Raw genomic sequence first — 19,570 nt, 5'->3', positions numbered from 1 at the left:
AAAATGACACTATTAGAAAGTCGGCATTTTCCTGCCTTAGCCATTTAGTACCTGTGGCCTGTCTCTGGGTCACATGACTGGGTGTAGCTGACAGTTTGGCTTTGTGTATTCCTCCTAAACAGTCACACACAATTGAGAGCTTGTGTGTGCCTGTAAGGTCCATCAATTGCAGGATGGTAGGGCCGAGCTAGCCACAGCCCACTTACACTTGAACAGTCTGTGTTCTGCCCCCATACAAAGGGCTGCATACCAGGAATGTTAGTCTGGAGGCAGGGCAGGAAGGCAGGATGACAGTGGACTTCAAAGGGAAACCTCTAGAAGATTCTTCCATCTTCCAGAGGAATGCCATCAGCTCTACATTTTGAACCACAGACACCACCTACACTTCAGGACACGTAGGTATTCTGACAAGAAGATGGACTGCTGTGCTACTGAGAGGACTGCCACTCTGCTGGACTGCTGCTCTGAAGGAACTTCTGCCCTACTGTGCTGACCTGTTGCCTTCTCTCCTCTTGCCTGAGTGAGGACTGGACATGCATCTGTTGAACCCAGGACCTCAAAATGACTCCAAGGTTTAGCTGGCTGACCTACCATCTTGAGCCTCATGGACAGAAGGCTCCAACAACCTTGGGCCCAGCACACAGACTCTGCCACCTGTGGGTCTATTCTGCCAAATGGTGCCAACCCAGTCCTGGGCCCTTGGAAGTAGGCCTGAGGTGCTCTTCCAGCTTCTGTGGATCCAGCAGAACAGAGGCATCTCCTCTGCTGCATGACGCAACCCTGAGCAGACCTGACGCATCACAGCTGCTATGCGGATACGATTTGTCACAAAGACCGACATTACATTGCAGCCCGTCACCTCATCATAACCACCACTGCGTGACACATCCTTGGTGCAGGTCCTCGTCATCCTCTTCGATGACAGCCTCAGTGCTGGTCTCTGCATCACAGCCTCAAACTCCTCGAAACCAATGCATTGCTTCAGCTGCACAGCTTATCTTTGATGTGGAACCTTGCAACGCTCCGCAAACGAGGATTTAAGGGGTATTTAGCCTCTTGAGCGCTCATGACGAGGTCAGCTCGTCATGAGCCACGGCGCTCCGGTGCTCATGACGAGCTGAGCTCGTCATGACCGCGCCCGTTAGATGGAACGCTCACACGCTGGGCAGATTCCCCTGCTGTGCTGAGCGTTCCATTTAAACGGGCGCGGTCATGATGAGCTCAGCTCGTCATGAACACCGGAGCGCCGTGGCTCATGACGAGCTGACCTTGTCATGAGCATGGGGGTGCTGTACGTGCCCCCCCACCACCCAGCCCAGCCGGGGAATCCCGCCAGCGGTGAAGGGGTTAGACAGTATATTGGGAACAGAAATATTGTGGACCAAAATATCATGTCATGAATATATTGAACCATGAAACTTTGCCATCATGTCTATACCCACGTTTATTCATGGGCATGTTTTAACTTTGATAAGAGGTGGATTTACTCAATACCTTGGGGTGTTCAGGATATGAGATATATGCATGAATAAACATGGGTATAGACATGATGGCATGCAGTTTGGAAGAGGCATTTTTGTCCAATCAATTAGCAGCCTTTTATAGAGATGTTTATCTCATCCCCATTAAACTCATGGTATGAATTTTTTCGTCTCCAATGAGATTGCACCCACGTTAAAAATGACAAAGGAATAGGTTAAGTAAAATGGGTGATCAAAAAGTAATAACGGACGGCGCAGAAGCAGGGCTCCCTGTCAAAAAGATGATTATGAACAAACAAAGTCTACAATCGTTTTATGGAGAGAGCAATACTGAAAATGCACGCAATGAATAAACTGTTTAAAAGGAATTGCGAGGACAATATTAATTAGGACATAAGCTGTTTCAGAAGGGAGCGGTTCTACTTTCATAAACATTTATTATCTGGGAAAGTCGGGGAAACAGTGGGATTAAGGTGTAAGGGGACACGATATATTACATTCTGGGATCGGTAGTAATACTGGTTTAAATAGTGTTTAAGGAGAATCAGAGTGAACACATTGAATCACCTGTAGAGTGTTGAGAAGGGTGGAAGCATAGAAAAACAGCTTCTGAAAGCATTAGATTCAGTTGTCATTTAAACAAGACACGCGCGCCTCGGCAGGCTGGAGAAGAGGAAAGAGAGGTTACAGATTTTAAATAAGTTAAAGCTATTTTTGAAATCTTTTATGGAGGTTAATAGATCATTCAGATTGTCAGGTAAGCGTTTAAAAGCTCATAGGAGTTTCAGGTTCTTTAAGCAAGTAGCACTGTTTTAACTACGATAAGGGGTGGATTTACTCAATACCTTGGGGCGCTCAGGATTGAGATAAATGCATGAATAAACATGGGTATAGACATGATGGCATGCAGTTTGGAAGAGGCATTTTATGTGAACACATGTCCGATCAATTAGCAGCATTTTATGGAGAGGTTTATTGTGAACATTTTCATGGGTTTTATTTATGTATTGTTCGAAGTTTAGTGAAATGCTTGGTTGTCATAATCGGTTACAAGTACATATTTGTTTATATGTTTAGATGCCCCTGATGAACGGAATTCATTGCCGAAATGCATTGGGTCTGTTACAACAAAATAAATTACGACATGGAACCTACCTTATGCTTCTGAGTCTTTTTGAACACCAACGTTGCAACATGGATTGGATGAATTGAATTGAATAAAAGAAAGAAGGATGAAAATTAGTGATAAAAAATGGAAAACGAAGTTTAAAAGAAATGAATTTAGTTCATTGGATTCAGGCAGTGATGACGATGTGCAGCTTGGTGGACCCTGGGATGGGCCCTTCATTGTTTATAAATATATTGAAGAATAAATATTGTAAAGGTAAGTTTCTATAGGTAAGCACAGTTTTACTCTATGTAACTCCACATATACATACCTTGGTGATAGATATATCTTCAAGGACATAGCTGTAGAGTTAAGAATAGTAAATCTATACTTACCTATTTGCACTTACCTTCTCGATATTCTGGTCCTTGATATTATTGACATGATATAATGTCCACAAGATATTTCTGTTTCCTATTATCTGTCAGTGAGCTGATTTAGGGTACTTTGTTCAGCGGGCCTAACTGGGTCCCTGTAGCCGGCCCAAGCTCCACCACGGTTGGCTTCAACTTGTGACTTTGTCCAGCAACACCAGATATACACAGTTGGCACTTTGTGCTCTTTGATGTCATTTTCACTGCACACTTTAAACTTGCATGATTACGGTTATGCTTATTGGATTTTTGTCATGTTGGTCTTGTTTTAGTTGTGAAAAACGACTTACTGTTTCTAAACTGGTGTGGCTTCTTTTTGTGATGTGTTCTCACTGTCTTACTGTTTAACGTGTTGCACAAATTCTTTACACATTGCCTCCAAGTTAAGCTTGATTGCTCTGTGCCAAGTTAACCGAGGACTGAGCGCCGGTTAATTTAGGATTTTCTTGTGACTTCACCCTGACAATGATTTTGGTTCCTGCTTGTGTAGGGTTTTACCCCCTATGCCAGTAACTCAATTTCTTAAAATACCAGTTTGATGCTATTTTGGGGCTTGGGTCTGAGCTTGCTGCAGGAGTGCTACAAGAGCGGCTTCCATGCCCATTGGCTCATGGCCCAGCCCCCTGCAAAGTAGTTCTTGGTAATAGGTGTGAACAGGAGTTAGGAATCTTCAAGTCTTCTTTCTTCCAAAAGGACCTTTTTCATGTCCATGAAAGTTCTAATGAGGTGGTGATTAGACACCAGTCTTATCCTGTGTATTAGCAAGTGACTGGAGAAGTTTTCCCTCCCAATCCAGTGTACTTTCTCGCCACATGTTCTCTTCCTTTTACTGTTTCCTCCTGTTTCCTCTCTGCTTTACTGTACACTCTGCTTTTCTCCCACTGTCAGAGCCACGACCTTGTTTTCCCCTGTTGAGACTGCAGCCAGAAAGTCTATGAGTGGTCTGAGAAAGCATAAAGGGAGAGGAGTAGGCCTAATGGCTAGGGCGGTCAACCTTAAACTTGGAGAACCGGGCTCGAGTCTCGGCAAGGGCGTGCAACATCCTGTGACTCTGGGAAAATCACTTAATCTCCCAGTGCCTAACAAAAATGAATGTGTTCTCATGTAACATAACTGCTGCTCGTGTAAAGCGTTCTGATACTCGATACCTTCAAGTCAAGTTTGTACTATAAAAAAAAATCGTAAATAAGAGCAGATCTTGTCAGGCTCGTTTGACATCTCGAAATCAAAGAGGTAGTGTTAAGGCTATCTCCTTTGTCCAACAACTACCTACTTTTCAATATAAGTAGTCTGCCAACGTTTGATATTAAAAGCCTAGCTCTTTCAGCTTACAAGGCAAAGTTTAATGGTGAAATATTAATACATAAAAATAGTTCTTCCTACATGGTAAAGTCACTTTGCCTTTCTATGTGTCACTGCAGAGGTTTTAACCAGAAGCCCAGCTAGGGAACAGTTGTGCTCCTGTCAGCCATATATTTTTGTTATATATGTGGATGATGTAAATACACACCACAGCCTACTTGAGTCATTTAATGTGTCACAGGAGCATTTTCTGCACCATCTACCATGGCTGTACAGGAATGTTAAATAAACCAATTAAGTAAAACAGATGAACAGTTCATCTTTTAGGGGCAAAGCACAGGACCTGGTCCTATACTACTGTTTATCAGTGGGGTAGTGCACCCAGCCCTAAAGCCAACAAAGGAAATACAGGAAAGATGAAGGGACAGGAAAAACGATGCGGTGCCTGTTTCTTCCAGGGTTGGACGTCAGGTTAATGACCTTCTAAATGCTTGAGAGCAGAATGCCCAGCACTACCCATGCTGTGTAGGAAATGTTACAACTCCAAGGAAGACTGGGAGCGTGGAGGACCAATGGAATGAAACTACTTTGCGCAGTACTTTGCCTTTCAATGCTTGCCCCTTCCAAATGCAAACTCAGAGTAAATAGTCTGAATGCCATCACTCAAGATGAATTTGAGTTCAATCACCAATGTCTGTCATATGGACAGATGCACATTGTGAATGACACTTTCAAAAACTTTGGGGAGCTTATTTACAAGCCTCTTGTGCCACTTTTGCGCCATTTTTAACATGGGAAACGTGAGGTATGGGTGGCGCAAGTGGCTTGTAAATAAGTTCCTGACTTTGAAAGGGCTTGCCTATTGCCCCATTGTGTATTCTGGGTGTATTTTGTGCGCTAATCCACATCCTGAATGACACTTCTGGTAAGCAATGTCAGAAGGGGGTTAACCTAATCTTTATACATACATTTTTCTTGTTACCAAATGTCTGGCATGCCAGCTGGAGCTGTGTTTTCTTACCGGACTCAAAAGTAGATATTAAGATTTAATAGACAAGAATGATCCAAATACAAACAAGTGACGAAAGCAAAGAGAGAAGATGGGAGAAATGCATGAAAGTAGAATACTGCTGTTGTCATAACTGATTGAATAAAACTAGGATTGAATAAAGTACAGTCACAGCAAAACAGCAAAAATAAAAAAAGATTGATGTTTTGCAATATTGAAAATCAGTGCATAATTGAAAGTTTTAAAGTCTGAAAAAGGGTCATAACGTTCATTTTCAGAAAATAGGGGGCATATTACCAAGCAATAGCGATAATTATTATTATCGCTATTGCTTGGTTAGAGACAAAATTTTACCGCTGAGCTGCGGCGATTTTTATCGCAGATAAACCTTGCTATTACCAAGGTTTACCGCAAATGCGATAAAAAACGGCCGCAATGCATGAATATCGCTGAAAAGTCAGCGATATTCATGCATTACCGAGCTAATGCTCTTAGCCATGTTATCCACCTCCCATTGGATAACATGGCTAAGAACTGCTCAGGGCAGGTGTTAGCTTTTGGAGATATTCGTGCTTAGCGCGAATATCTCCAAAAGTTGGTAATATGAGATAGCGATGTTAGCGACATGCAAAGCGGGGCCCAAGATGGTCGCTATCTCCTACTAGCTGTCGCTAACTGGTGTTAGCGACAGCTAGGTAATAGGGAGATAATTTTATCTCCGCTTTCTTGGCTTTTAAAGCCAGAAAAGCGGAGATAAACCCCCTTGATAATATGCCTCTAGATCTCTAGCATTACTTCGCCTCTTTTGGCACTAATGATCATGGTGGCGCACATTGCCATGGTGCGGTGGCGTTGTTTGTAACCAAATAACGCCATATTTATATTCCCTGTCCTTGTATATTTCTGCCTGTAGATTTGTATGGGTCTTTAAATAGGTGTTTACGACTGGCAAAATAAGTATTAAGACGGTTATTCTCTTGCTTCGTTTATTATCAAGTTGGGCGTTAAGCAGCCTCAAAGATGGAGGAGATAAAGACGGAGGTGCTGCAGCCTTGTCAAATTCCTCCTGTCCTCAGTTCCTCCTGTAAGCAGCTGACAGTGCTGAGAACAGTGGTACTTATGCTCTTGTTTTGTTGAAGCTACACTGTACAGATAACAAAGTACTTTTCGGTTCAATACATTACAATCAACAAGCACAACTAGGTTTAACAGAAGTACCACTTTAAGATACTGTAATGTGCCATTGTTAAAGTGAAACCTAGAATAACCGATCATTGCGCGGTTGCACAATATTTGAAAATGTAAATCATCAGGTTTGGCATATGAATATTAATACTTCTCAGTATTTAGGACTAAATGATTGAGTAATGAGATTACATGCCTGTATTGATGCGAGACCCAGACCAGTGCAAATCTGCATTATCCGCCGCAAATATTTAAATTTGAGTGGTGTCCCTGCTGGCTCTGACAGCCAGATGTAAATCAGAAGCGCCTCTTTGAAGACGAGATCCGAGAAGAGATTTTGCTCCGAGGAAGTTCACAGTGTCAGTCGTATTTGAGATCTGTCTCTACTGCCAGAAATGCTCTCCACGTTACAATGATCTTTTCTGCCCTCCAGTTACATATCATGCCCGCAATTTGATAGGAGGACAAGAGGAATTTATCAGAGGGAAAGCCTGTGGTAAAAACGTGTTTATCTAATGGAAATTCGCATAATTATAGGAGCTGTATTAACTGTGTATTTTGCAATCCATATATAGAACTTTTAAGTTTCATTTCAATAACCATTCAAAACAAATGTTTTACATTCAAAATATTAACGTGCATCCACTAAATGACTGGCTTTCGCCGTGCAACATTGCTTCGCCGAAACAGGCCAAACTCTTAAGTTTCTTTCTTATGTCTTTGCATCCCCCTTCAACTTTTGTACAGATAACCGATTTTTGCTTCCTGCATTTAACCTATTTATGGCAGTTGTCAAATAAGTATGCATTTTCTTACTTCAAAAAGCCTCGCGTATAAAAATCAGAATTCTATTTTTTTTAAGGGTCCTTCAAAGTACTGATGATTAACGTCTTGTCATCTGTTCTTCGTTGAGCACCGTGCACTGGTAGCTATGCACCTCGATAGCCTTATCACAGACTACTGTTTGAGTGCAGGTGACACCCACAGCCAGCTAAGACTTTAAAAGGTAACTGGGAATATTCAAGTAACTGTTGAATGCTTTATGGAAGCCTAAAGTTGGATGCACCATACTTGTTCTGCCTGAATGCTGCAAAGACGGTATTTCTCCTGGTTGCCTAGGTACATTACACTGTGCCAAGGTGCATTGGGACACCAGCCTTAGGGAACACAATAATGCCTAATAAGAACATTTGTAACCTAGGCATTATATTTGATTCCACCCTGTTCAGGATTACCATCATCTACAATGTGATAAAGAATGTATAAAACAATTATACCTCGTGGGGGATTCTCCTTCTGCTGCTCATCAGATCACGTTCATTCTAGCAGCCAGAAACAGAACTTCACACATAAAACAATAGAAATGGTATCCTCTTTGAGCTGGATTGATCAGATCAGACCACATCACCCAACCCCTACTGCACCACATTAATTAATAATTACAGAAACATGTAACACCAATTTTATTTTCCTTTTAGGTATGGCACAGCATTGTTGTGTGCAAAGGAAATTGAAAAAATAGTTCTCACTTCATCAATCCAGCATTGCCAAGGCCATCAGATCTCGAATAAGAGAGACCTTCTGGCTTTGCCAATATCTGTTAGTGATGCTGTCATGTGCAAAGCCGCTATGCACCATGGTTGTAAGAAAAGGGGGCTGGCAAGATCTCAGCACTTTTTTTTTTATTGCTGGTGGGACGTACGTAACAGGGAGGGAGGACGACGTGCAGAGGGCACCACGGAAAAACGAAGGTGTGAAAAAAAAGAGCTGTGTAGCAGAAATTGCTGGCTACATCATAGGGCTTTTTTTGGTGATTATAGGGTGTTAGGTAGAACGAGGGAGGCAACATGAAGGGGGGTATGGGAAGCCCCACAGAGGTAGGGAAGGCAAGACGGTAAGTTGGGGGGCAAAACAGACAATAGGGGTGAAACAGAAGGGCTGGGAGCAAGCACACAGACAAGGTAGGGTGGGACAAGTTGACAGACAATGGAGGGTGGGTAAGCCAGCTGACAGACAACGAGGTGTGGGGGTCAAACTGACAGGCTGACAATTAACAACATAATTTTGACAAGCAACAAGAGAAAGAGGGGACGAGACATGAACCAAGAAGGTGGGCAGGTGGGGAAAAGCAACAAGTAGGAGGATGGGTGGGCACAAGCAACAAGAAAAGCAAACAACAAGAGGGAGGGCAGGTGGGGAGCAACACGGACATGGGAGGGTGGCTGGGGGCAAGCAACACAGATGGTTCAAGCAACATGGATGAGAGAGGATAAGCGGGGTAAAGCATTATGGATGAGAGACAGTGTGTGTGGGATTCAAGCAAAAGACTCTGGAGGGCAGGTAGCAGGCAAGCAACACACACACAGGAAGAAGGGAGTTCATAATTGAGGCAAACAACATGGACACAGGAGTCAGGGAGAAGGAGAAGGGGGCTACATGAAAAACACACACTATGGTAGAGTTGTTATGAACAAAGAAAAAAGTAGCAGTGGAATTACATAAGTTATGCATCCATGCTCCAAGGGAGGGACAAACACAGAAAGAGGTAAGAAGCATACAGCAGCTGGCCAATAAGAATAACACAAATGAGAGTGACCATTGAAGCCAAGAAATGGTTAGCAATGAGCAACCTCTAAGCTCATTGCTAGAACGCAAAGGGAAAACACATGCGTTGTCTCGGCAAGACCTAAACTTGCCCAAATAATTCTTCTTGACTTTCATAGGATCCAATCTCTCGGTGGGAAAACATTTTCAAGCTAAAGCTGTACAATTTCTTGCAATGACTGTGAAATTTTTTCCTACATATCTCTCATCCCTGTCTTTTCAGATTAAGTTATATATGATGTAACATAGCGAGCAACAGCAATTGAATTATCTGCAACATATTGAATATCTATGTTTGCATTCCACATTGTCAAAATCATTGGATTGTAGTCATTAATATACTTTGAATCTTCGGTTCTTTTTAAGTTGTATGTATTCTACTTTGATTTCGGAGTTATTGTATGCCTTATTACTGACATAAAACTATTTACTCTTCCTTTTGAAATTATTGGACGAGGGAATCCAAAACGACACTTTGTTTAATATTTTCCATTGGAATTGTATTTTCATCTAGAGTATTTGCCACATCAATGACTTTGAAACTATAAAACTTGGTGTCTCAAGATGTTTTCTCCTCCTTCTCTTCGCATTACACAGGTAACATACTATTCAATGAAAGACAAAACACTCATCAGTATTAGTTCACAATTTTGGAGCATTCTAGATCCATATTAGCTTGTGTATATGAGGAGCACCTCTGGATTGGTACTCTATTCACCAAAAGAAAGCAGTTCCTTCTTCTAGATGTGGAATATGTTTATTGCAGATAAATGACATCATAGCTTGAACCCTATGGTTAAAATATCTGCATTTACAGAAAAAAAGGATCATAGTTCTCCAAGTGTCTTCAATTCAATATTTTTTACATTTGAATTTGCTTCTCGTAGAAATTCAAATAAATCATCCATTCATATTCAGCACAGCTAAGTGTTAGAAACCATGTAGGTGTACCTAAGTTTCCTAACATACATTTAAGTTCTCCATGACGATGATACCAATACTCATTGGTACCATGTTGACACTCCATCAAATGTATTAACTGAGATTATAACTGTACATCTCTTTGTAGAACTTTGTGCATGAATTCCTTTGCAGAAACATGTGGAAGAGGAACGCCTGTTTTTAATGTTTCACTGCATATGAAAGTGCAGACAAATCACTTTCAAACAGAAGATGAAATATATGTAATACAAAAATCTTGGATCTTCTGAGTAGAATCTTGTCGAGCAGTATTCTGAAGCTGGAATCTGTACTACTCATACATCATATCATCCACCTTCTCCAGTGGGGAACAGCTATGGAAAACAACATGCTTCTAAACTTTTTTCCCATACGCTTATGGGAGTTCCCTTTGCTTTCTTCATTTGAAACAATTCAATATTGTTTCCTATTGCTTTTTTTGAATGTAGAGGATATATACTGTAATGTTCATAAATCTCTTCACTCCTAGACTTGTCCACTTTTTCTATTGGGCCACTTGAAATTTCTGTTTCATCTTCTAAACATATTTCCTGTTCATCAATGTTTACATTCTTATAATAAATATTATTCTGCACCAGATACGACGTAGCCTTTTGAAGATTTTTAACATCTACAAACTCTTGCCATATTTTTTGACTCTTTGTTGGTACACTGTTAACTAGAATAACTACAGACTCACTTTCCTCCCTGTCTATATCAACAGTTTAAATGTATTTCTTAAAATCTAAAGGTAAGTACACAACTCTTCCTTTCAGACCAATTTGTAAATCTATTGGAGGCAGTTTATCTGTTTTAGGCTCCATATGAACTATACCCTGAAAGGGGTGCACAGATTGAATAAGAATGGACTGATATGCATTTAAACCTGCCAGTTCCAGAGGAATACCTACGAACTCTTAGTTGTTATGTACAGCTCTAGCTGGCATTTTGTTCTCTTCTAATTTGTTGTAACAAAAATTACAAATATGTTGATCAGTAGCCAACTCAAAACAACATTCCACCCACAAATAAGCACCAAATTGCTCCCACTTATCATTGTTTTCCTTTCCACTTTTTAAATATATATCAACATTCCTAGTTTGACTTCTATAGTGAGTACATCAACAACAAATACAAATATAGTTTAGTTTTTCAGATTAAACTATCTTAAACTTTGTAATTTCTTCTGCAAACTTGTCAGTACTAATATCTTCCACCTGTTCTTCAACACCTACACTTATCAAACTCTCACTTTTCCTACACTCCTCCTGTGAACCAAAGAAACAAAACTGTACATCATCACAAACTTTTTTTACATCTGATACTGAACTATGCAAAAGTGCTGTATTCATTTCACTTAAAGATAGTGCAGGAATTTTCCTTACTAAATTGTGTATTTCTGAGTGGTGTACTGCTAAAATTCTTAAGTGATGAAATTTACCTTTACACACTTTTCTAGAAAGACATGCCAGAAAGTTACCCTGGAACTTAGTATATTTTCTTACTTTACATGGATCTAGTCCTTGTAACATCTTAATCTTCTGTTTAAGACTGTTTTGGCATATTCTCATAAAAAACTCGTAATATGTCAATAGATTCCAGTCGAAAGCAGTGAAAAAATCAATAAGTTTTAAAACCAGATCTACAAACAGTCCTCCGGCTTTCCGCCTCAGAGGTCAACAAATGACCACTGCTTTTAAAGTCACTCACCTGTACTTGAAGCGCTCGCTATTCGCGCCTAGCAGCCCCCCTGAAACCCCCTGACACAGCCGATTTAACGCTGATACAGGGAAATTCCCCTCTAACCGCCATCGCGGCTCGAAGGCGTAGACACGCCCACTTCGAGGCCACGCCCACTCACAGTACTATATAACCGCTGAATACAAGCGCCGCTGTTATTATCATTTGTTGACCTCTGAGGCGGAAAGCCGGAGGACTGTTTGTAGATCTGGTTTTAAAACTTATTGCTTTTTTTCACTGCTTTTAAAGTCACTCACCTGTACTTGAAGCGCTCGCTATTCGCGCCTAGCAGCCCCCCTGAAACCCCCTGACACAGCCGATTTAACGCTGATACAGGGAAATTCCCCTCTAACCGCCATCGCGGCTCGAAGGCGTAGACACGCCCACTTCGAGGCCACGCCCACTCACAGTACTATATAACCGCTGAATACAAGCGCCGCTGTTATTATCATTTGTTGACCTCTGAGGCGGGAGGCCGGAGGACTGTTTGTAGATCTGGTTTTAAAACTTATTGCTTTTTTCACTGCTTTTAAAGTCACTCACCTGTACTTGAAGCGCTCGCTATTCGCGCCTAGCAGCCCCCCTGAAACCCCCTGACACAGCCGATTTAACGCTGATACAGGGAAATTCCCCTCTAACCGCCATCGCGGCTCGAAGGCGTAGACACGCCCACTTCGAGGCCACGCCCATCCCCCTCACCTCAAAATGTGCCGGCCATACCAGCGCAGCGGGAGCGCCGTTTGCGCGCCGAAGGCGCGCCCAAGGCAAGCCCGTCTGCGCCCGTCCGCGCAAGACCGGGCCTAGGGCCAGAATCCATGCCGGACCCTACTGCCACAAGGGTAAGCTACTCCCGTCGAGACCTCCTTAGTCTCAGACCTTCTAAAAACAGCACTTGCCACTTCATACACGTTCCTACCGGTCCCTTTACTAGCTGTAATATCTGTAAACCAGCACAGTTACACCTTCCCAAACATCTAGTCCCACCCCCGGGCCTTAAATTATCCACACTTAATTGCAGGTCGCTACCCAAGCACGCCCTGCTCATTAATCATCTCATTGTAGATCATGACCTAGACATATTGCTCCTAACCGAAACGTGGATTACTGGACATTCGAACTCAGACATAGTTTTGGCTCTCCCCCCGGGCTTCCTTATCATATCGCAACCACGCCCCTTAGGTAGAGGAGGTGGATTAGCCATCATCTACCGGGACCACTTCTCCTGTAGAACCAGCGATACTCAAATCCTGGACTCAGAAAGCTGCCTCTTTACGATCCAGCTATCCCCGACTAGCTCCCTGTCAGGCCTCCTGGTTTATCGTCCCCCCGGTCACTTCGGCCCTTTTGTGGCTGCTCTCCTGGAATCCGTATCATCCTTGGCCCATCTGACATCCAATTTTTTAATATTAGGAGATCTAAACATACACTTCGATGACCCGCTAGACACAGGGGCATCTGACCTGATTTGCGACTTGGCGGCCTACGGCCTCCTTCTTGCCAATACCGGGCCCACGCATATTAAAGGGCACCTGCTTGATCCTGTGTTCTCTAACATCCCTCCTCTTCAATTAAAAAATTCCCTACCACTCCCGTGGACGGACCATTTTCTGGTCACGATCCACCTGCCAGGGGCATTCAGGAAACCCCAAAAGCCAACTACTTACACCAGGGATAGAACTTGGGCCAGACTCTCGGCGGAGGACTGGTCCATAGCCCTGGACTCCACAACCCCCAGTCTCCCGGATGATCCAACCACTGCCGACAACCAGTTTAGAGATTGGATCTCCACCTTCCTCGATGCCATCATTCCCATAAAAAGGCGTGAGAACAAAAATGAGATAAGGGGCCACGCCCCATGGTACAATCCTGAACTCCGATCTCTCCGCAAAGAGTGCAAAAAAGCAGAGAGATTGTGGAGAAAGGACTGGCTCCACAGTAGTAAGGACGCGTACCGCAGCTTGGTAAGACTCTATAAATCCTCCTTAAAGCTAGCTAAAGCCGCTTTCTATGACACCAGAATAAAAAATGCCACCAACTCGTCAAAAGAATCTTATCTTATAGCCAAAGAATTACTTAATATCCCAGTACCAGCTTCATCTCACTCCCCTCCCCCGGATAGAAGTAAGGATCTGGCCACCTATTTCGACTCCAAAATTTCCCGGATACTGGCCTCCCTCCCAACCACCAGTCCACACAACTTCACGGACATAGAGGCATGCACTAACAGCCTACACCCGCGGCTGTCCACTTTTAGAGCAGTATCCCTTAACAAAGTAATTTCCACTCTGGCCAAGATGAAAAGCGGCTCCCCCCTCGACCCGGCCCCGGTTAGATTCCTAAAAACCGTGTCCCCCAGTGTAGCTCCCTCCATCATGGAACTCATCAATATCTCTCTCTCCCAAGGTTCGGTCCCTCCGAACTGGAAGAGTGCTGTTGTTAAGGCTCTTCTGAAGAAGCCTCAACTGGACCCTGATGACATGGCCAACTACAGACCCATCTCGCTTCTTCCTTGTATTAGCAAGATGGCTGAGAAATGAGTGAACGTGCAACTATCCCAATTCCTTGAGGCGAACAAACTCCTACGTCAGTCCCAAACTGGATTCCGTCCCGGCCATGGCACGGACACCGCACTCCTCGCCGTCATCGAGGAGGCAAGGTGCATTCTGGATTCAGTAGGATCAGTGGCAGTGATCCTCCTGGACCTCAGTGCAGCCTTTGATACAGTGGACCACCGTGTCCTTTTACATCGCCTGGCCAGGGCAGGAATTGCGGGTATTGCACTCGCCTGGATTGACTCCTTCCTATCCGGCCGTTCATTTCAGGTGTGGGACGGCAACTCACGCTCGGACCCACTACCACTCACTAGTGGTGTTCCCCAGGGGTCCTCGCTTAGTCCCACCCTGTTTAATGTGTACATGGCCCCCCTTGAAGATGTCGTCACCCCTTATGGGATAAAAATAGTAAACTATGCAGACGACACTCAACTCGTCGTGTCACTATCCCACCTGGACAACCACCCAGACAACCTGCTGAATTGCCTCCAGGATATTCACACCTGGATGTGCGAGTCCTCCCTGAAGCTCAATGGAGCAAAAACCGAAATCATGCTCCTGGGTAATAATTGGACTTCCATTCCTCCGTCGGTCTGGCCGGACGTTTTTGGTGAGATCCCAACACCAAAAAAAGAAATTAAGACACTGGGAGTATGGCTAGAACCTGACCTAACCATGAAGACTCAGGCAGCCAAAACTGCTGGAACATGTTTTGGACTCATGCGATCTATTCGCAAGATCCTTCCACTCCTCCCTCCCCTGTCCAGAAAACTACTGGTTCAGGGTCTCATCCTAGCCCGGCTTGATTACAGCAACGCCGTCTACCTCGGCGCACCTGAGTTCACTTTGGCAAAACTCCAACGTACTCAAAATGCGGCGGCTAGGCTCATTATGAATCTTTCCCCCAGAGCCTCGGCCAAGCCTGCCCTTAGGGCCCTGCACTGGCTTCCTGTTTGCCAGAGAATAGAATTTAAGGCCTTGTGCACTTCCCACAAACTCATCAACGGTGTTGGTCCAGCCGCCCTGAAAGACATGGTCAACCCCTACAAAGCTCCCAGACTCCTTCGCTCTGATAACGAACACTTGGCCATTGTCCCCAAATTCAGGAAGGCCCGCACCGGTGGGCGACGCTTTTCGGTCAAAGCCTCCTCAGGATGGAACTCACTTCCCCGCACCTTGCGTCTGGAATCCTGTCACGCCCTTTTTCGTAAAAAATTGAAAACGTTCCTTTTCCCCAAATAGTTTCATCCCCCCTCCCCCTTTTTGGTCTCCACTGATTTATAGCGCGGGATGCCTCCGGGTCACCAGGCGCTCTACAAATCGCCAAATAATAATAATAAATAATAAATAATAAATAACCTTTGAGAACCATCACGCTAGTTATCTTAATCGTGTATCCCAATATTTGAGCCAAAAAGTGTTCAATGCGAAAAAAAAAAAAAATGTAATTTAGGACACAAAGAAAACATATGAACCGTATCGGCAGCATATTGGCCACATCTATTACATTTGGTTCCAGTGGTTGAACTCCATTTGTAAACTTTCTTGGAATTCGGTTTGCCAATTTAAGAGATTCGTGAACATTCACACCAGACATCCCAAGCTTAGTTTCCCATTTTGTTTGACACGCTACCATATCGTCGGGAAATTCCTGAATCAAACATGTGTAAAAGTGACCTATTAATGTCTTTTTCGTCATATTTTCAATTAGGGGGATTTTAATCATACAATCTTGTACTGCTTGTCCTAACGACTGTAAAAAGCTACGAATTTGTAGATATTTAAAGAATTCGTTTTGGGGTATCCCATAGGCAATTTGTATATCTGTGAAAGACATTAAATTTCCTTCTTTATAAAGATCCCTCATATGTTTTATTCCTTTAAAGCTCCATCTGATGGCGATTGGATCACGAAATATATAGGGGAGTAGATCAGAGGCAGTAAAAGGTGAATATGCATTATATTTTAAGAAACCCAAGTGTCTCCTAACCATTTTCCAGACCGAAAAAGCCGCTGTGAGGATCTTAAATTTAGTTTTCTTAAAATACCTGGGCTCCATCACCCTAAGTAGACAACCCTTTATCTCCTCACCCATTACCAATTCAAATATCGATGGGGTATTGCAATAGGGAATAGGAGCTCTGTCACCAACCACCAGTGGACTAAAATATTGTAAAGAGGCGGCTATATAATAAAAAAGAAAGTAATGAATACTCCAACCCCCGCACTCTTTAGTGAGAATTATTTTTTTATAGGCTCTGCGTTGCCTTTTATTGCCCCACAAAAATCTAGTAGTTACCCTCTCTAATTTTTTTAAGCATTCAGAAGGAAATTCAATGGGTATTGTGCGAAACATATATATATATATATAAATTTGGGCAAAATCAGCATTTTAAGCACATTGGTTCTGCCGTATAAGGATAAATGAAGATGATTTAGTCTTTCTAATGTCTGATTAACTTTGGCCACTGCAGGATTCATGTTGAGTTCCGGAATTTTAGAAACTGGAAGTGAGATCTTGATCCTCAAATATGTAACTTCAGAAACTGTAGCTATGGTAGAAGGGGGATCATCTCCCACATACAGGATGTGAGTTTTTGACATATTCAACTTATATCCTGAAAAGGATCCGAACTATGTTGCTAAATTATTTATAACAGGTAGCGTGGTTTCTATATCAGTTGTAACGACCACAATATTGTCTGCATAAGCTAATGCACGATAATCTGTTTGAGCTAGGTGAATAGGTTTAATGTTTGTATCATAATTTAGACGGTTTAAAAAAAGATCTATGTAAACTGCCAAAAGAAGGGGTGAGCACGGACACCCTTGCTGTGTGCCCCGAGTGATTAAGAAGGGGAAAGATGATTGACCATCTAGACGGATTGATGCATAGGGAGATTGATACATGGCTTTTAACGCAGTTAAGATACCAGGACCGAACCCCTTTCTGATTAAGGAGTCCCACATATATGCCCAATTGACCCTGTTGAATGCTCTCTCAGCATCCAACAGGGTCACCCCAATGGTGGATTTAGTAGACTGAGCCCAAGCAATAATTGTTATTAAGCGGCGTATATGATCTGCAGTATCCCGTGATGGAATGAACCCATGCTGAAATTTCAAAACTATTGATGAAATGATACAAGATAAACAAGAAGCCAAGATTTTGGAATATACTTTGCTATCCGTATTAATTAACAAAATGGGTCGATATGATGCAGGCGCCAGGGGGGTTTATCTTTTTTAAGAAAAACAATTATTACTGATTCCTTCCAAGATGGTGGTATTTTCCCTCTTTGAGCCTCCAGAAAAAGTAGAGTCATTTCCTTTTTAAGAATTTGTCTGAAAGTCCTGTAGAATTCCAGAGGAATGGAATCAGGACCAACGGCTTTGCCTTGAGCTAGGGACATTATAGATGATTCAATTTCTTCCCAGCTAATTGGGGTATCCAATTGTTCAGATTCCTCTAATGATAAAATGGTACTGGGTAAGGAATGACTGAACTTTGTTACCCTTCCTTCCATATCCCCAGTGATGTCCTCTGAATACAGTTTACAATAAAATTCACAAAAAATCCATAATATTTCCGAAGGGCTAATATGGTGCTGCCCTGAATCGTCCAAAATTGTATCTATTCTTGCAGAAACCTCCTTCTGTCTAAGCCTCTTAGCTAGGTGTCTCCCTGAGATTTCACCCAGCTCGTACATTTTGGATTAAAGACAGCAGTTTGTTGTGCTAAGCTTGTAGTGAAGCTCTGATAAATTCTTGCTTTTGTATGGCTAGATTTTTCAAACTTTGATCGACATTTATCCCTCGGCTGCAAGCTGTCATCAGCTCTATTTCAATATCTCGCAATTTCTTCATCTCCATGTCTTCTGTCTTCCTAATTTCCCGCAGTTTATTGATTGAGAAACTAAATGTTTCTCCCCGCACCCCAGATTTAAACGTATCCCAGACCATCTCTATTGATGCCGAACCTTGATTAATTTTAAAAAACTCGGGAATCCACCTCCCCGTATGCTCAATGTACAGAGGATCAAATAATAACTTACGCTCAAAGGTCCAAGGCCTAAAAGGAGACCGAACATCAATATCCAAATCAAGACTAATTGGATTGTGATCTGATATTATTCTTGGAAAAATTTCGAACCTGATATTTTTGACAGTATTAATATATCTAGTAGTTACAAAAAAGTAGTCTAACCGAAAATGCCTCTGGTGCGGGGCGGAATAGAATGTACAACCTGAGATACCCCCTCCGTTCAAAAAACCTATATCTGATAACCCAAATTCATCTATGATCCCTTTAGTAGCTTTAAATATATTTTTCTTCCTGCCAGAATAAACACAGTTACTAGAAATGTCAAATTTTTCGTCCATGTGTAGATTAAAGTCCCCACATAATAGTAGGGGAGATGGCCATAACGCCAGTTCTACGCTAAGCTGATCCAGCATATCCGAGTCATCTTTGTTTGGGACATAGATGGTACAAATCGTTAATATTGTAGCCTCGAAACAGAGCTCACTTATCACCCAACGACCCATAGAATCTTCTTTAACACGTCTGCACTTTCCAAGCCCATATCTTTTAAGTATAGCAACACCTCTTGTGGTCGTACCCTGCCTAGTGCAGCCTACCAATTCGAGACCAAGATCTCTAAACCAGTTCCTATTGTTCCAGGGTATATGAGTTTCTTGTAAACACAAGATATCAATTTTCATATTCTTAAAAATTTGGGCCATAATACCCCTTTTTCTTTTGTCATTCAGACCACAAATATTCCGGGAGCATAACTTAATTCTACCCATCTTCAAAACAGAATATACTGTAAAAAATCAAACCCACCGTATTCAAATTTAATAATCCGCCAACAGAATGATATAGATTAACAAAGCCTGAAAGTTCTAACATTAAATTAGTTGAAGATTTTCCTTTGCTGTTTTTCCTTGCCCCCCACACCCCATCCCCCTCCCACCCTTCCACCCCAAAAGACCAACCCCACCCACCCAGTGACCCACCCAAACGAGGCAAAGGGACTGACAAGTCCCCATAAGTAATGGAGAGAAAGGCTGCCTGCCCGCGCAGACCGCCCCCACCCCCTAAGAAATCAAAGTCTGAGAAAGGAGAAGAAAGAAAAAGAAAGAAGAAAGAACCATGTACATAACATAGCCATATATATCTGGATGTAAGT

The sequence above is a fragment of the Lissotriton helveticus genome, chromosome 7 (assembly GCF_964261635.1).
Source record: "Lissotriton helveticus chromosome 7, aLisHel1.1, whole genome shotgun sequence".
Classification (NCBI taxonomy): domain Eukaryota; kingdom Metazoa; phylum Chordata; class Amphibia; order Caudata; family Salamandridae; genus Lissotriton; species Lissotriton helveticus.
This window is presented reverse-complemented; position numbering follows the sequence as displayed.